Raw genomic sequence first — 19,920 nt, forward strand, 5'->3', positions numbered from 1 at the left:
TTTTAAAAGTTTTGAGTCATTGTAAGCCAAACTCACTAACATACATGTTTAAGTTATGATTGAATCATTTTTTTATTGTAAAAGTTGAGGTCGAGGGAGTGTTAAATATAGTAATTAATCACATATGTATGCAATGCATGAAGAGTTGAGTCAAGTTAAGAAAAGCAAATCAAACCTAATATTAGAAAGCACAACTAAGAATGTAAGAATTGCAAATTTCGACTGATCAATTTCACAAAAGCAGCTGATGTAGTATCTCATTATAACTACTATTGCTCCACACTTCATCCGTCTCCACAGCTCAGCCTTTTGATTAAAGTGCTTAGAATATTGGACCAATCTAAACATCTCATCTAAAACAAACAGCCACTCAATTTGGTTGTAAGGAACAGTTTCAAATCGCTCCAAAAGATCCGCAACCGCAAGAAGACCTGCAACAGCCCACTCTGCCTCTTCTATATCCTTCACCAGACTCTTAACGACGGGGCGGAGTGCATATTTTTCAGAGTGAAGAGAAATGACATCTTTCTGAAAAGCATAAAAGAAAATTTTAGATTCAATATTTGGCACAGGAACTCCTACAATGAATTTCATGTTCCAACCAAAAAATTAATCAACGGTTGTCAAATGATGGAGAGGTTTAATACGCACAACCCAATCCTCGTTTTGTCCCTCCGACAGGAAATTCTTTTACCCACACAAGCCTCTTGAAGTCGGCCAAGTCACCCTTGGCGGTGACGTCTTTTTCCCCTCCTATGAGAAATAAGAGATGCAAAATATGATTAGGTTAATAAAAAAAAAAAAATGATTCAGAAAATTAAGGATAGATGATGCCAAAGAAAGCAATCCACCTTGTTGAATTTGCAAAGCTGATAAAGTTGCACTCCCCATAGCTCAGATATGTAGTCTCTCAAGGCATCGAAGAAGACATCCGCATTTTGTTGCTCAACGGCTGAAGCGGACGCTGTTTGCATTTTCCTAATAAGGCTGCTGTCCTCATCATGCGGCTGAAGCCGACGCTGTTTGCATTTTCCTAATCATGCATGTCAACATTGAGTTTATCAATCGCTGTACTTTATCTCTCCTTGTAAAGCTCCAACCATTTTCCCCACCTCGTTGAAGAAGGTAAAGGATCCTCTACCAGCGTAGAATGCAGGCTTAACTGGAAGAGAATGTAAAATAGTTTTCAGTTCACACAATTGCTTGTCACTTTGGTCCATTCCCTTCATTTCTTCTTCCAAATGGTGAAGACGCATCATAAATCTCGCAGTTTCATGCCTTGATAAATTTAACAAAGACGTCCCTTCCATGTCAGTTGTATTTTCCAAGGGATGATAATATTCTTTGGAGGTATTTTCCAAGGGAAACTGTCTCAGTTGATGGAAAAAGTGAATAAAGTGAATGTTGTCCCTGAACTGCTCCATTGCACTCCGCATAAACCATGTCATATCAGTAAAACTCCCGCCAAAGAAGCATATAAATTTTCCTTGAAGCATTAGGCTTTTCACCTGGTCAGAAACAACAACAAAAGCAAAAATACGATTCAAAATCAATGATCAGTCATTTATTCATAATTATTTTCCCTTCCATTTACATTTATATCAGGATGCCAATATATATAATAATAAAACAAAAATATATATAATAATAAAACAAACAAAATTATTTACCTGGACTGAGACACTTTCCAAGTGGTTGAAAAGGAACTCCAAAGTCAACATATTCTTTACTTGTTGCCATTCATTTTTTCTTACTTCTTCAATTTTTCCCAACTTAGTAAGAACGTAGTAAGAGGAGCGTTTACTCCTCATCTCACCTGACATGATTGCCTTTCTAAATAGTTAAAAAAAACTTTAAACACCTCTCCCCTATCCTTCATATCCTTCGGGGATATAGGTGTGTTGGAACTACTACACACTTACATGCAGACTCTTAGTTAGAGCATGGGACTTCATGCAAGATTCCTTTTGCATGTTGGAACTACTACACACCTACATGCAGACTCTTAGTTAGAGCATGGGATTGCATGCAAGATTCCTTTTACATGATTTACTCCTTGATTTGCTCCTTTTTTAACTCCGCAACTGACTAGTTATCTCCGGAACTTGTTGTAGGTGTTGAGTCTTCTCATTGATCACCACTATAGTGCATTACCTTGGGATCTTCACCCAGTGATGCTATATCATGAGCATTGTAACATATTTTCGAATGTATCATTCTTTTCTTCTTTCGATTTTCTTTTAGTGTTTTTCCTCTACAAAGTGTGTTCAACCTTTACTAGCTAGATTCATCTGTGCAGGTTTTCTAACACATTTACATGGTATCAGAGCCCACAGGTTGCTAGATAAAAGGCACACCAGTACTTTATTTTGCAAGTATTGCAGCTTGGAGATCGAAGATTGACAGAAAATGGAGTTTCCCAAAGCATCGATCCTAACACCGTACAACTATCATGAATGGAAGGACGAAATGGTTCGATACCTTCGTCATAAAGGGTTGTACAGGATTACCATGGCTACAGAAGTGGAACCCACTTCAGCCATAGAGAAATCCAAGCACTTCAACCATATGGATGAGGCCCACGGATCCATATGCATGTGCATCTCTCCAGAGTTGCAATTTCATCTATCTGCCTGCAATACTCCCAATGAGATTTGGAAAAAGGTTGAAGATCTCTACGGGAAACAGGAAGAGATGAAAGGACATCTGCTCGAAGTGGAGCTGCTATCATTGGATCCACGGAACTATGACAGAATTCAAGACTTCTTCACCAAATATAATGATCTATTTCTGCAACTCAAGGGTTGTGGAATTGACAAATCCAAGGAGGAGAGTCGCGAAGTTCTCTCTATTATGTCAAAGCTCGGACCGGAATACTCCGTCTTTGTGTCTACATTTCATTTAGTAAGGCTCGCAACAGGTAAATCCTACACTATGCCTTCTCTCAAAGAATTTATGGAGTCCCTTATTTTTGAGCAAGATAAACTCATTGGCATGGGGAAAATCAAACCTCCAAAAGCACATGCACTTGCTGTGCATGATGGCAGCCACAATAAAAATCACAGATCTGATTCAAATCAGAAAAATCAGCAGCAAAAAGACAAAGGAAAAGCACATTCCCATCCAAAGAAGGAAGGGTACACCAAGCCCTTCAATGACTCCTCTGGCTCGAGAAATGAGAAAGGGAAGAAAGGAAACAGATGCACCTACTGTCAAAGAGGATTCCATCCAGAATCCTCTTGCATGAAGAAACAAATTGACAAAATGGCAGAAATCCTTCAGAAGCACAACCTTGGGGACCACATCCCTCAGGGCGCTAAGAAGAAAAGTGAGGATCTGCCACACGAGAAAGGTAACAATTTTCATGCTTTAGTTGCAATTAATTCTTCTCCTGATGCATGGATTATAGATTCTGGTGCATCACATCATATGGCTGCTGCAAAGGAAGTCTATTCCTCTTTGGATGCATGCAAAGGACCTCCCATCCTCATGGGAGATGACTCACCTATTGAGGTCACCAGAAAAGGTAGAGTGGAACTTTTACACGGAAGCTTTGAAGATGTGCTTCATGTTCCAAAATTTTCAATAAACCTGCTTTCAGTTTATCAGATCACTCATTCCGGCACCGGAAAGAGAGTGGAATTCACTCCAGATGTAGTGAACATATATGATCTACATAACAGTGCCAAAATTGCAACTCGTGAGGTAAACAATGGAGCCAGACTGTATACATTTTCTAAATTTATTGAATCTGAATCCTCCTTATTGCTTACACATGCTCATGATAGTAGTAGGCTTTGGCACGAGAGGTTTGGTCACTTAAATTATAGGTATATGCAGCAGCTAAGCAAGAATGAGATGGTGGAAGGCTTGCCAAATATCAGTTTCTCCAAAGGAGTTTGTGAAGGGTGTGTTCTTGGCAAACATCCCAGAGAAAAGTTTGACACCGGCAAGACTCACAGAGCATCCTCTCCTCTAGATCTGATCCATAATGATCTCATGGGGCCTTTTCCTCATCCTTCCATCAACAAAGCAAGGTATGTGCTTACATTTATTGATGATTTCTCACGGTATACTTGGGTGTATCTTCTCAGAAAAAAATATGAAGTTTTTGAGCACTTTGAAGATTTCAAATCACTAGTTGAGACACAGTCAGAGAGAAAGATCAAAGCCCTCCATACAGACAATGGGGGGGAATATGTTAACACAGCACTTCAGAACCTTTGCCTTCAGTCCGGCATACAATTGCAGTACACAGTTCCATACACTCCGCAGCAGAACGAAGTTGCTGAGAGAAAGAACCGATCTCTTAAAGAGATGGCTTCCTGCATGTTGCATGCCAAGTCACTGCCTCATAAGCTCTGGGCCGAAGCACTTAATTGTGCTAACTACATCTAGAACAGATCTCCTCATAGGTCTGTCAAGGATCAGACCCCCTTTGAGGCTTGGAGCGACACTAAACCAGAGGTCACTCACCTCCGTGTTTTCGGCTCTCGAGCATGGGCCCGGATCCCCTCTAAAAAGAGGAAAGCTCTTGATCCACAGAGCATTGAGTGCATCTTTGTTGGATACCCTGATGGTGTGAAGGGATATCGACTCTTGATTCCCTCTACGGACAAGCTCATCATTGAGCGAAGTGTCAAATTTGAGGAAAGTCTCTTGCATGCATCTCAAGCGCCGCATGCAGACACTTTTTATCTACCTCATGTCCGAGATGATGACTCAGTGCACTCAGATGCAGATACAGATCATGCAGATGCCGAGGAAGAGAATGCAGATGCAAAGACAGAGTCTTGAGATACAAATCTAGTGCATGCAAATGATGATCCACATCCAAGCCCAGATCGGGCTTCCAGCAGTGAATCATATTCCCCTGTCATAGATCAAAGAACAAGGAGCTTACGTGAGATATATGCACAAGACCAACCAACTGCTAGAAATGGTCTTGTGGGGGATAATTCTGATCTACAGAGGACTAGCTCAGAGTTTATTGAGCCTCCTCTTGTCCTCACTGCCACTGAACCATCGCCCTCCTAGCATTGTCATTTGGTTCAGTCTTCTGATCCACAGTCTTATGCTGAGGCTGCTGGGCATCCATCTTGGGAAGTCTGCCATGGAGGAGGAGTATAACTCCCTCCTCGAGAACCAGACTTGGGATCTCGTCCCCCTTCCTTCAGGAAGGAAACTTGTCCGATGCAAATGGGTCTACAGGACCAAGAGTGATGCAGATGGGAAAATCACCAGACAGAAAGCAAGGTTAGTAGCCAAAGGCTTCCAACAAGTGCATGGCATTGATTATGACGAGACCTTTGCTCCAGTAGCAAAGATGGATTCCATACGCCTTACACTTGCCATTGCGGCTGCCCAGCGGTGCGAAGTACATTAGATGGATGTGAAGAATGCCTTTCTTCATGGAGACCTATCTGAGGAGATCTACATGGAGCAGCCACATGGTTTCATTCAGGATTCATCTTTGGTCTGCAGACTGAAGAAATCTCTCTACGGCCTTAAGCAGGCCCCGAGAGCTTGGTACGCGAAGATGGATTCTTTTCTCTTATCACAAAACTTTGAAAGATGTAAGTCTGATCCGAATGTTTACATGCTTAGGACACATGATTCTCTTCTTATCTTAGTTTTGTATGTAGATGATCTCCTAATCACTGGCAGCTCGACTTCAGCCATTGCTACAGTCAAGAGGGCCTTGCATGATAGGTTATTGATGACGAACATGGGTCCATTACACTTCTTTCTTGGTCTTGAGATCAGCCAGAATGCCACAGGCATCAAATTCTCTCAGGCTAAGTATGCACGAGATCTCCTCGAGAGATTTCGCATCACTGACTGCAAGCCAGCACCGACTCCTTTTCTGTCTGGGGTCCGCCTTGAGGATGGAGGTGACACTCCATTAGTTGATAGCACTCTCTACCGACAGCTAGTGGGGAGCTTATTGTACCTCACCCACTCCAGACCAGATCTCTCATATGCAATAGGGGCAGTTTCCAGATACATGCAGGAGCCGCATGAGCTACACTGGAATGCTGCCAAGCGCATCCTCCGATATGTGCAGGGCACCATCACCTTCGGGATTCACTATGCAGCAGGCACTGCATTGAATCTCCTTGGCTTCATAGATTCTGATTGGGCGGGAGACATCATTGATCGCAAGTTGTAAAGTTTTGTAGATGTTCTATGCTAAGAGCAATTTCACTTTTCTCACAGCAATCATACAAGTAGATAAGCAAAATGTAGATAGAACATATAAGCAGATCTTACAGAAGACAAATCAGAGACAAGAAAAATGTATGTGTTCGTTTCGGCGGTCAACAGGATGCTTCAACCAGCAAAGTCTCCTTTGGTCAGCCAGCCCAGCATGTGTCACAACAACCCTCCAACCAGTAGATGAGTCAACCCAAGTCAGTTCTACAAAAGTCAACGTTGTCCTGAAAAGTCAACGCAGGGGCAGCAAGCTAAAAGTCAACGCAGTAGCAAAACGGTCAACCCTTTGACCTCGATTTTTGTGCCAGGTAGTACAGCCTTCAAAAATCGAACCTCCCACAAGTTTTCAGCTTGTTTGGACCAAGCGTTGACCAAAGTCAACGCTGGTCAAACTTCTGCGAAACCCTAGCAGTAGAAACCCTAGCAGCAGAAAAATCCTCTTCGTCCTTCCCACGTGTGGCTGAAATTCGTCCTCCAGGTAGCTCGTACTTTTAGGATGAGAGAGGAAGATGTGAGTTGTGTTGTGTTCAAATTCTCTCCAACTTTTCCTGTATATATATCCATCAATGAGGGTGTGTGACACATCTGTTGGGCATGTGAGCCTACATTACAAAACTGGCTGACCTTGCACATATAATTTATTAAGAATAATAAATTCAAAATATAAGTTCTGCTCATCGGATTAAGACTATTTTTATATGGATTTTACACCTCTCAGAAAGAGGAATCCAACAAAAATATTAGCCTCTTAATCTGAGCATCAGAACATGGAGTTTGGACCTAGTTGTCCAATTTTAACACTCCCTCTCAACTAGGGAGAACTCCATCTATTAGTGCAATTAACATCGTGAGTCATCCCGCCGAAACTTGCTTTGCTGGCTTCTTTATTTCAGAACAGAAGTAGGTCAGTCACAAAGACATCATTCCCCGACTGACATAATCAGTCCAGAGGTCCCAGACCTCACAAATCTTGATCCCAGATCAAGTGGTTGGACCATGCCATCCTAGATAGAGAGTACGGCAATATCTGATGCGTCCATCAGTCTTTGCTAATAGTCTCTAGCTTTTCCACACCTCATTGGCCAAATGAGAGGTACTTCCCATGAGCCCTGAACTCAATGGGCAGGATGCATACGGGGCACAGATTAAATGAGTGGCAAACCAGCTCAATAATCACAAGGGTGGGGCAGAAGCATTATGAGTGCTTATAGCTCCGAGAAGCTATCCCCAAAGCCCCCAGAGCTCCCAGAGCTCATCGTCCAACAGGACCCACATCATAGGGTCTTTCCACGACACCAAGACTCTCACGGAAGGTTAGGAACTTGACCTTCCCCAGGGGCTTAGTGAGAATATCCGCGACCTGCTCATCAGTTCCTATATGATCGAGCCTTACGGCGCCTCGCTGTACCATATCTCGGATAAAGTGGTACCTGATATCAATATGCTTGGATCGGTCGTGGAACACAGGATTCTCAGTCATACGAATCCCACTCTGATTATCACAGAGTATTACAGTGGTATCTAGCACATGTTGGAACAGCTCACTAAAGAGCTTCCTCAACCAAACTGCTTCACAACAGGCCATACTAGCAGCAATGTATTCGGCCTCCGCGGTGCTCAAAGCCACCGACTTCTGCTTCCTGCTCATCCATGAGATCGAAGCAGAACCAAGATTGAAACAGCATCCAGATGTGCTCTTACGATCCACCACACTGCCAGCCCAATCGGCATCAGTATATCCCCGGAGTATCACACTCCCGGCAGTGTATCTCAGCCCATGGTTTATCGTGCCCCGAAGATATCTCAAAAGATTCTTGGCACCAACCCAGTGAAAATGATGAGGCTCAACCATCTGTTGACTCAAAGTATTCACTGCAAAACATATGTCCGGACGGGTGTTCACTAAGAACATCAAAGCTCCTATGAGTTGACGATACTCAGTAGGATTGGCCAAGATAGGCCCTGCAGCGCTGCCACTCAACTTCTTAAAGTTGAGTTCCATTGGTGTCGACACGGACTTACAGTCCACCATCCCAAATCTTTCCAGAAGCTTCACAATATACTTTCCTTGAGAAAGGAAAATCTCTCCAGGTCTCTGCCAGACCTCCAGGCCTAGGAAATAGTGCATCAGTCCTAGGTCTTTCATCTCAAACTCAGCAGCAAGCTCCCTCTTACATTGATGAATGAGAGGGTCATCACCTGTCAGGAAGAGGTCATCCACATACAGCACTAGAATGAGAGGCTTTCCTTCCTCAACCTTAAAGTAAAGGTTTGGATCAGCATTGCTTCGAGTGAAGCCCAGCTTCATCAAGTAACTATCCATCCTCTCATACCAAGCTCTGGGTGCTTGCTTTAACCCATAGAGGGCTTTCTTCAACCTGCAGACATAAGTGTCTCGATCTTGAACTTCAAATCCCAGAGGTTGTTCTACATACACCTCTTCCTTTATTGCACCATGCAGAAAAGTGGTCTTGACATCCATCTGATGAAGACTCCATCCTTGCGTAGCAGCAAGGGCTATGATGGATCGGATGGTGATATATCGAGCCACATGTGCAAATATATCGTCATAGTCAATTCCTTCCTTTTGAGAGAAGCCACGGGTAACAAATCTTGCCTTAAACTTTTCAGCACTCCCATTAGATCCATGTTTAATCTTGTAGAGCCATTCAGCGGTGACAACAGATTTGTCCTTCGGTCTCGGGACCACATCCCAGACATCATTCTTCATAATAGCCTCATATTCTTCATGCATAGCATCCTTCCAGACTTGATGCTTGATGGCTTCCTCAAAAGATCCAGGTTCAGATTGTATAATAGTACTCATGGCAGCTAGATACCCTTGGTATCTACACGGCTTCTTGCTTTCTCGGAATGTTCCCCTTGGGGCAGCATGACCCTCAGCATCTTTGAGGGTGTCCCTAAGCCATGATGGCCTCTTTCCTAGAGAAGGGGAAGGATCAATAGGGTCCATTGGCCCTTCAACATCAGGCATAGTCTCATCCTGGGGTTCTTCCAGATTTCCAGGTCTTTCTTCATGGTTTTCTTCAGATCTAGGAAGATCTACTACTTTCTTCAGGGAAGCATCTTTGTCAAAAGTGACATCATGGCTTATCTCTACTTCCCTTTGACCAGGTACATAGAATCTATATGCCTTAGGTGTTCTAAATTTACCTTTTGCTCGCTCAAGACTTGGAGGGTGCGGCCCTCCCTGGCACGAAGCTAAGCAGTTACCCCATCCTGTAGTTGGTATAGGATCTCTCTGGGAAGGGTGGCCAAATTCAACCTGCATCCCTTCATTGGAATTTCCTTGGTTCTATTGCCCTTGTCTATGGCTAAGACTGCGCCTTCTGGTGACACCAAAGTGTTTGTTGTGTGGGCGTGCAACATCTACTCGGCTTCGGTTGTTCCTGCCGCAACGTATGGTGTCATCATTCCTAGGGGTCGCACCTATAATGCCTGCAACTGCACTCTAAGCGGCGCCAACACAGTTTTTTGCTATTTCATTAATTCTTCAAAAGCATCCTTTGTCTGTGCTACCTTTGTCTTTTTCCATGGGGCTGACTTCTCATGGACACGCGGCCTCTTGAGTTGAGTCGATGTCAATGCTGGGTTTGTGCGTTCCTCTGTTTGATCCTCCCCCTATCGTCCTGCTCTGTGGACATTTCCTGGCTTCCCTCGGGCTCTCTAACTAGCACGGTTGTAGTCTCTACCATCGGCACTGTCACTACTACCTCAGGCGCCTTCTGCTGCGTGGCCGCTTCTGGTTCCTAGTGCTTTCTCTCCGCCAACTGCGTGATGCGCAACTTGGTTTCCTTCTTTCACTACTACGTTGCGATCTTCACTAGTTCCACCAAGTCCAGAGACCATGACGCCATCATGTCGAAGATTGCATCATCCATTGCAATGAACAGAAGCTTCACCAATGTTCGGGCTGGATCCTTTCGTGCCCAGATATACAGGTTCTGCATATTGGCCTTGAAATCTACCACGCTCCACAAGCTGTTGTGGACTGTAGGGGACAAGCACAGCCTGTGGTTGATCCATGTTTGTATGCTTGCTTCTACGAACACCAAAAATACCTTTAGTCCATGAATCCTTGTCGTGTCTTTCGTTGCCCAGAGTGAGGTGTATCGTGCGGCTTCAGGTAGGTCACCCTCAATCGTGGGAAACTAGCTATCTTCCGACAGCTCTCCTGCAACCAATAGAATGGATAAGAGCAACCACACATAATGGAAGGTCTTACCCTGCTCCTGGGCCTCTCTATAGTTTGTCAAAAACTCGTTACAGAGGAACTGCACCCAGTTGAACTGGACCCCTTCTACGCACTGTTCTACTAATGCAATTACAGACGCTGACACTTCATCTGCGCGGAATTTCCTCATTAGCTTTCCGGCAAGCAGTTGGGTGGCTACGAACACCCCTTGGTCCTTGATTCTTGCGATTTCGTACCCTCGCTTCCTCTTCTCCAGCTTATATTTGGCCTTCATAACTTTTGCTAGGGTCAAGTTGCCGCTCTTCCCTACTATGGCTACAGGGTCATTTCCTCTAATGGGCAGCTGAGAAATCCAGTGAATTAGATTGACCGTGATGGGAATCGGCTACTCCAGCTAGAGATAGCCATCATGTACTAGACACAGTAGCTACCAGATGACAAAAATAGTGACAGGCACGCGGTGGTAGTGGGGTATCCATCGTAGATGGAGTAGCCTAGCCTTCTCTACACCCCGTAGACATTTCTACTTTGATAATTTCTCCGTGGCCAACTGCAGGAACTTCTCATTGTCCGCGAGGTCCTAGTCTTCGAACTTCATATTAGGTATCCATCCCAACGGTGGATCCTCAAACCTTATTTCATCAGGAAGGAGTGGGGTCTGGAGCGAACTCTTCGTGGCCTCCAGATCCTTTGGTATCTTAGCTTTCCCCTTCCATGGGGGGATGTAGGGGGGTAACCTTATCGACGACGGAACATGGGAGACAACCTCCGCCTCATCATCCTGTGCTTCAATTTGGGCGATCAAAGCTTGCAAATCTTCCTCCTCCTCTGTTTCAAGGGTGACGACTTTTCCCTTCTCTATCATTAATAATTTACTAAACCGGGGGTTCCATGGTGATACCGGATTGGCCCCATTGTTTGCTTGTCCTTCTGTGGTCGTGGTGTGCGTGGTGACTTTGGGACGTCTGGTGCAGTTGCCACCTCTCCAGGCTCCTCCTGGATCATACGGGGCTCTGGGGTAACTTCCACGAATTGCACCCTGGTTCTCGCAGCCGTCATCGTGTCTATATTGGATTCGTTCGGTCGCGTACTCAAGGGTGGCAAGGGTGCTTGGTGCTCAATGCTCTGTATTATCTCAAATCTTAAATAACCAAGTGTTGCCTCGAGGCTAGCCCAATGGATTTTATAGTATCATTTGAATTTGAATTCGACCATTCCCTCCACTTCTGAGTCATTAATACCTTCTTGGCGGCAGATTGACCCGAATCTAGCTCTTAATTCTTGTCTTAATTGCCCGCAGCCCGCTCCTTTCTGCATTAAATTGGACCTCTTGTCATGAACAGTGACATCAATGGTCACCTTCTAGCCTACCCGCGCAATAGCACAACCCCTTATTCACGACTGTGACCCCTGTGACATACTGACCTTGCGCGTAACCTCCTTCTCGCACAGCTCTCTTGCAGACTCGTTTATAATCGCATGCTCTCTTTCAACTGCTTGGAGTGCTAAGGTTGTGCTTCCTACAGATAGTCAGGTGGTTGCACCCATGGTGTGAGGCTTCAAGTCACCTCTTAGTTCGGTTCGCGGGCTTCCCTTAGTTACCCTTGTGTTAGTCAACACCTCGCATTCTTCCTTATACGGTGCGCTCCCCTAGTTACTTTGTTTGATAATGTGTGGTTGCAGCCATGGTAGCAGAGCTAGAAATTCTTGGTGACAATCTTCTAATGCAGTTTTATGGCTGCCTGTATCTTGTCAAGCCCTTCTTTTGACATGACATGTTTGTGCGATTTTGGTCTCTAGATTTTTGATTTCCACGTCTATTACCATGCTTTTCAGCTTCAGTTGTGCTCGCGCTTCTTCGAGCTCGCGAAGTTTCAAGTTCCCTCACCAAATGTCTCCCTGAATCTGCATATGTTCATCTTCGCATGACTACATAATCTATTCTCACTGGTCCTCGCGTGTTGTCCCAATTATGGGAGTTGTGGTATGGGGATACTCCTCTGCTCTTACGGTTTCAGCTCCTCTCGTCAGTGTTGGGATCGCTTCCGCACTCCAATTTTTGCTCATGGCCCTATAGGCCCATCGAATCGCTGGTATGCACATGTCCCAGTTAGTTCGTCTCACCTGGTGAACTTTATTCATGATTCCATAGATCTTTTTGAATTCCCTAGTGTGGAATAGTTGTGACTTTTTCTACTGCCGCATCTGGTTCTGATTTTCGATCCTTAGTCTGGGACATACTTGCACAGCACCCATCTGCACCCATCGACACAGGTGGTCATGCTACTTTGTCCTAGCTGCTCAACTCTCATTCGACGCTGGGGACATCCAAACCGTAAGCACATCCGTCTTCTACATTCATGCCAATTTGTAATAGTCTTATGATGTGTACTCCACCATTGTGCAGGCATCACGTGCAAAGCCCATTCCAGCGCACCGTATCGTTGTTGTTCTAGTACTGAACTTTCAAATTTGTCTAAGAATTCATCCACTGCTATTACCCCATCATATGTTGGCAGTTCCCTTGCTTTTGTCGTCACGCACCTCAGTGATTTAATCATCATGTTGTAGTTTCTCGTTGTCACTTCGTGCAACCAGTTCTACCAACATTCTACTTCTTCATTTGAATCCAAAGTACAGGAACTATCGCATTCCCACGAGATTCTCCCATCTACAATCAGGTTCACCTGATCCTGATCTTACGCCGTTATCTGGTAGATGCAATCTAGCTCATCATCACTATCCTCGTCACGCACAGGTTCAGTGTAGCATGCTCCTTCAGCTAGATCTAGCGGAACTACTACGCTTAGGGACCTTTTTTCGAATATCATCTTCCGCTTCTTCAAGTTCATGATGCCATTCATATCAGTGGCCCAGTCTATTCCTAGCAACGCAGGATAAGGATTGTTGTCATCAAAAATCTCTATTACTTCAAAGTCTGACTGTGTGCTCGTGCCTTCGATATCAACTGTTACCCCTTTGCAACCTCCCCATGGGAAAAATCTTTTGTTGGTTTGCCATTCATAATTGAATAGGGGACCACTGCAACACGGGCCTGCCCATGCTTTCCCATGTTTGCTTTGGTAGCACATTCGCATCCAAACCCAAGTCTAGGATTACCTGATCCTTTTCATATTCGCCAATCTGTGCCGTCAATCTCATTTCCCTCCAAGTACGCAATGTATGCTTTCCTAGTTTCTGGACTACGCGTGGTTCACCTGATCTTGCACACCTAGTGATAAGCTCTTATAGTCCTTTAACTGCCTTATTGTCACACAACAGCTTCATGCATGTCTCTAAAAAGGTAGTAAGCATAGAAGGATCCATTCCTGCCTCTGGTTGATCCTTACTACCTAAAGTAGAGGCCTCCGCGAAGCTCTTCTTAGCTTCCATAAACATCTCCTTTGTGCGTTCCAAGTCAAACGTAGGTTCCTTTGCAGGAGCCTTGCGAACCCATGTATATTCTTCAGGATGCTTACCCTTATCTTCCCTTGTGTTTGCGCAGCTTTTAAGCACCATATCCACATTTGGGTCTTCTTCGTGCGGTTCAGACCTCATCATTTGAATATTTTGAGTTAGAGTAGGTTGTAGTACCCCTTTCTCGCGCATCTGTGCGATTAATGTAGGACAATATACCATTTCATGATCAAACTGAGCACAATACGAACAAGATATTCTCATTGGGTTAGTACAATCATGAGCATAGTACCCTGGTCATCTAAAATTGTAACAGATTAACTGTCCACAGCCCCTTCCTGGTCCCATTCCTCCTTGTCCTCGACCTCGGCCCTAAAATCTAGCGTGTGCCATCCCCCCGGCTGGGTTGAGGCCTCGCGTTTCAGACTGCATTGTATAGGCTGGGGTCCATTCCATCATCAACTCGTAGCTACGACAGGTACGCTCGTCATGGCCCACCGACCTACAAAAATTACAAAATAACTATTGCGGAGTCTGTGTATACTTTTGCAACATATGACAATTATTCGTCGTGTGCTTTCCTCCTATCTGACATATTGCGCACCATAGCACGGGTGTTGCACTTGGCCATGCCTGTGTCTCTGGTCTCAATGGCATTGGTCCCCCTCCTACCAATTAGTTCACTAACACTAGACAATGGTCTTTGCCATGGCCCTGGCCTTTGCACTTTATGCACCACACTTCTTCGCATGCCTCCAGCCGGGGTGCCCTATCCTGCTTCAAGCTCTACATCTCCAAGCATAGATTCTATAGTTGCATGTGGATTTGTTGGACTCCCAACCCCGGATCTTGTATCGGTGTTTCATGTAACCTCATGTACATTTCTGACACTTTGGCCTGGGATGAGAGTTTCCGCTATGACAGCGTCGTCCTCAAGTGTGGTGTTAAAGACGCCACAAACCATGCGCGGTGTTGTGCATCCTTTTGCGTCATACTAGCCTCGCAGATCATACTCTTCAGTTGTTGATCTAGATCCCAAGGGGTCTCGCCTAGAAGCATCGTGATCTCTTTAAATCCAATGATTGAATGCATTTCTGATTTTGGCTAGCTAAATTCTCTGTTTAGCGTGTTCTGGATCTCCGCTATTCCTACATTTGGGTGATCATTAGAGTGCTTGATATACCATGTCAACATGCGGTCCTACAGTGCGCTCACCAATGTAGCCTTCTTGATGTCGTCGTTAGTGACCCCTTTTGATTCCCACATTGCTCTTACCACGAACCAGAACTGATCCAGATTCTCATTCCCTACTCCTCTGAGTACGTGTAGCTTGATTGAGCTCATCATGTTGAACTACAATTTTGGTGGAGGTGGTGTGGGTAAAGATGGAGGTGAAGTAGGTGAAGCGGGTTATGGTGTAAGTGGAGGGGATAACTGCAGAATGTGCTACCTTATCAGACTGGCTGCACTTCTCGGAGAAACCCGAGCGAGCTCTTCCTCGCTCTCTCATGAAGGTGAAATTAATGGACTGTTTCCTAATCCCTCGGTACCTTTGTAGATATTTCCACTCCACGTCATTCCAAACATTAATGTATTGGCATAACCCACTTCTCACATAACAACATCTTAATCCAGGTATTCAGGGATTTAATGTACCTACCTCGCAGTCCCTTGAGAAAATGTCGTTTTGCTTCGCTATATCTCACGGTCGTGTCTACTAAGAACTCAGTGATAAACCCTCCTAATATCCGGTCAAGCCAATGGTCCACAGCTCGCACGATCTTATCTTCTGATGCCTCTAGTCTGTGCACTAACTCCAGAGTCCATATTATCAGTTGATCGAGTTTGTACGTTCCTGGCTATCAGCTAATCTTGCGATCCAATCGTACAGCTCTGATGGAAAGGATGCAAAGAAGATCTCGTGGATTTATGTATACACGTAGCGATCCAGCCACCTTTTCTCAGATATTTGCGGAGTTTTGTTTTCCTGTATCACGAACTCGTGAATCTTCTGATCCAACCACTCTTCAATTTCCTTCTTCTTAGGATTCTAGTGTTCCGACATTAGACATCCCTTAGGCAGATCTCAGTCCTGGCAATAAAACCATTTGTTGGCTTGTTGGAGCCTGACCCAGGTTCAGAAGTGATTTAGCCAAACAAATCCTGAAACTACCAACCCTTTCGGCAACAGTCCGCAGTGTGCGGACTGAGGTCTGACCTGAGGTAGTATGGGAGGGTGCTGGAAACAAGTTTCTACACCCTAGGGATGTCTTAATGAGGTCTGGGAAGTTCGTGACCCAATCCTACGCACTAGCGCTGCTCCGCGTAACCGTCTATCCTTCGCAACTCATGCGACTGCTTCCGCATAGCTCTATAACGAGCGTGACGAGGAGCTATCTAGATCCTTTATCCCTATTGTGGTTTTATTATAGATCTTAACTTAATTATGTGGGCCCATTATTCTTATTTATCATTCAACATTTAGTGCACACAATCATAAACTGTAACAAGATGCGTAAATATCACAGAAGCAGTAAACACATAGTATTTCAGAATCAACTTATCTTTTATTAATCCTCTGTTTAGATAAAATCCCAACTCCACCCTGCGCACTCAGTTGTAGTGTCGGCTAGATAAATTGTTCTTGTGGACAAGACCGATCTCCCTAGTATCAACAAATATCTAGCGACAAGCAGAACAAGAAAATCTACCTTTCTCTAAATATATTGCGATTTATAGATAAAAACCAAGAGGTGTTTTAGACCCTACCTTAAGTCCAACGCTAACTTGTGGCAGCCAAGCTTCGACCGTCCGAATGAGTTTCCTTTTTAGAACCTCCAAACACAAACAAGCACACATCAAATAACACCAGCATAGCTAATATAATAAATCATATTCATGATCAAGGAATCCATGAAATAAACCATTAAACATAGCTTATTGAGAAAAATAAACTTGATTGTATTAACTTTGAAAATAAGAAGAACTTTACAACCTTTGGTGCCTTGATGTTGTACAAGCTCCTCCCAGGGTCTAGATAAGAATCTCCTCTACTTTGACAAGCCTCACACTCTTCCCAATGAGATCAAAAAAGGTATGTAATATCTCCTCTCAAGCTCAATTAGGAAGACTAAATTCCAATAGCATTTACCCTAAAAAATATTCAGCTTTCAACCTCCTTAGTAACCAGCCCAATGCCTCATTTTATAGTGCAAGGGTAGGAGGTTACAGGTCCACCTATGAAGGGATAGAGTCCTCCTTCAAAGGGATAAGCTCCTCACATCAAGGGGTTATCTCCTTTAGGTATGGGATGCATGCACCTTAAAGGAGCGAACTTGCCACCTCAAGATTCCTTTTAGAATCTTCCAGAAATGACTCAAAGTGAGTTTTTAAGAATGTACTTGCGCCTTTTTGACTTTTACAGGGGTCCGCACCCATTACACAGAAACAGAGTGGGCAGGTCCGCAGGGGACATGACCAGTGGGTGCGGGACTGCAGGTAATGCTAAGAGAAAGTGTGGAACCAGAGTTTTAGAGATTTTTAAGAGCTTTCTCTCATTTTTCAAGGCTTGACATAAAGAGCTGAGGTTTAAGACTTGCAAAGGAGGAAAGTATGAGTGGTGATAGACTCACACTGATTTCAAAATGTCATGGTGACAATATTTTGTGTAACAGATTGCCCCCTAAAGTGCAAAGTTTGTAATAGATGAGGATAGTAGTGTTTGTCATCTAAGAAGAGTGAAGTACTTTATCATTTCAAAGATCATCCTGTGGACTGCCTGGTCAGAACCTGTAAAAACATGCATTACAAAATATATATATGTGAACATATCATCACTGAGGTAGGCATTCCCATACTCAGATCAAAACTGACTAGAAAACTAACTCTCTGATATAGGAATGATTTTGTAATACATCACAAGTATAGACATATGTAGACACAGTATGGACGCAGCCATCTGTTTATGAATAGTCCACTATATAATGAATAACAAAATTCCTCGCAGCCTGGATGGTGGAAACTAGATCCAGGGTCTTAATTCCTGCTTCTTGAAATAGTACGATTCTATCCATGTGAATGAATGTGTAGAAGTCGAACATGGTAGAAACCACTTGATTACCAGTCAATGATGTAAACTGTTAACAAGTGTGATAGAAACCACCAGTAATGTTAATGGCTCTCAAAGTACTCAGTACAATCCATGAAATGTGAATAAATGAGTTGTTGTCGAACATGTCACAGAATCCTTTGATCGAAGGTCAATGATGCAACCTTTCGTTGAAGGCAAGAAACCTGCCATTGAGGCATGCAGATTCCAAGGTACTGACGATTTCTAGATCATATTTCTAGATAATGAGTTGAAGTCGATAGAAAGCGATCCGTCGTAGGCAAGCCCGCAACACAAAATCATAAATCAAGTCTGAAGAAATATTTTTGGCAAGGAATAACTCAGGGATGGTCAAGATGGATGACAGATATTTTGCGGATGAATGTTTTATTTGAACTTACCTCTTGAACACATAACGACACTGCAGATGGTTTGGTGACAATTGACCCAAAGCTAATACCCAAAAACCGTCTGAAGACTTTCAATATGGTTTGATTAACTGTTAGGCAAAGGATTTCCCAACCCAGGTGAACAAAAAGTGTCATGTTCAAGAGTGGTTGAATACTTTTCTAAGACACAAAGTGTAACAAACAGGTTCATTTTCCTCTCTTTTCCCCCACCATTTCTGGTAAGTACCTCTTTATTTTTGACAAGATTGAGGAGGATAACATTTGCTTGGTTATAAGCTCATCCTTCGGATGAGTCCAACTTAGTTTAAAATTCGAACCCTAAGAAGGATTGTTTTGTTCCTGTTTGAAATTGAACAGGTCCTTTACTGTTAAATTTTAATGAGTCCAGTATAGGAGAAACTCAGTGTTTTTCAATTTTAGGGAGTCAGAAGAAAAACTTAAGGAAACTCCATGGTTGTCATTTTTCGTAAATTTGTGTCTCCCAAACCCGAAAAAGTATAAAATAATACTTGAGAGAACCGCTTGACCATTACGATCAAGGAGTACCTTTCATAATTAGTGTCTCTGATCTGAAAAACTAAAAAGGCGATCAATAACATGTCGTTTTATAACCAATACCAAATTTGAAACGACAAAAATCCGGCAATCTTTTCATGTTTATATAGTCAGAAAATAGTTGTAAGTGGACCGTCCTTTTAATTCCATTTTAACGAGCTTAAAAAGAAAAACTCGGCAATCTTTTCATGTTTTACGAGTCAGAAAAGAGATTAAAGAGGACTCTAATTTTTTTTGTTGAAAATGATCAATTTCTCCTGAAAAATCCAATATTTTGCACAAAAACTCAAACATACTCATACCTGTTTAAAATAAATAAAAATGCATCAAAAAGTTAACTCTTTAAAGTGAAAAATAAACAAATTAAAAATTCATTTATTCAAAAAAGCTTATAAAAAGGGCTTTTGTAAATTCATTTTTACCGTTTGACTTCAGAGTGAGAAAAGAGAGCTTTTGGGTAAGAAATTTCTTATGAAGATTAAGGAAAATCCATCTGTTGGAATCGAAAACCGTCACCTCCAGGTAATCCACATCACTTTAATCTTGCATTTCAACTCTTTGAATTTTGTTTTTAGGCTTTCATTTTGACTTTTTAGAGAAAAATTAGTTGAAAAGACTGCTCGCGGGGGTCTGCAGGCGCAACATGCGAATCCTGCAGAGCCCGACTTTTTCCTACAAAGGAAAGAGCTAGGGACCCGCACCTAATGCTTGGGTAGAGTGCGGATCTACGCATTTTCCATAACTAGTGGGTGCAGACCCCGTGAAATATGTTTTAAAACTGCAAATTTTCAATTTCCGCCCAAAAAGTTTGAACTAAAATGTTCTAATTCGCCGTTTTTTAGAATGTAGGATATACACAATGCTCATTTGGCAGGAACAGGAGCACGAAGATGTGGACCTTGCCACAATTAATCATCAACCCTCAATAGATGCATTGAGGGCATGCGGGCTATTTAAATTCTGGGCCATACCTGGCATGAGGGCCCAAGTAGACTTTT

The 19,920-nt window shown here is 43.4% G+C and overlaps 1 long non-coding RNA gene across 1 annotated transcript; it reads right to left on the reverse strand.

The window, feature by feature from the left end:
• Positions 1-283: 283 nt before the first annotated feature.
• LOC149200343 (uncharacterized) lies at positions 284-999 on the reverse strand. The gene is made up of 3 exons (XR_016253351.1): positions 852-999; positions 652-753; positions 284-528 (listed from the first exon to the last, which is right to left on the reverse strand). It is a non-coding gene; the product is annotated as an uncharacterized LOC149200343 (long non-coding RNA).
• Positions 1,000-19,920: the final 18,921 nt, after the last annotated feature.

The sequence above is a fragment of the Pinus tabuliformis genome, chromosome 2_1, assembly GCF_031772625.1.
Source record: "Pinus tabuliformis cultivar Carrire ecotype Pingquan chromosome 2_1, CPIR1, whole genome shotgun sequence".
In the NCBI taxonomy this organism is placed as follows: Eukaryota; Viridiplantae; Streptophyta; class Pinopsida; order Pinales; family Pinaceae; genus Pinus; species Pinus tabuliformis.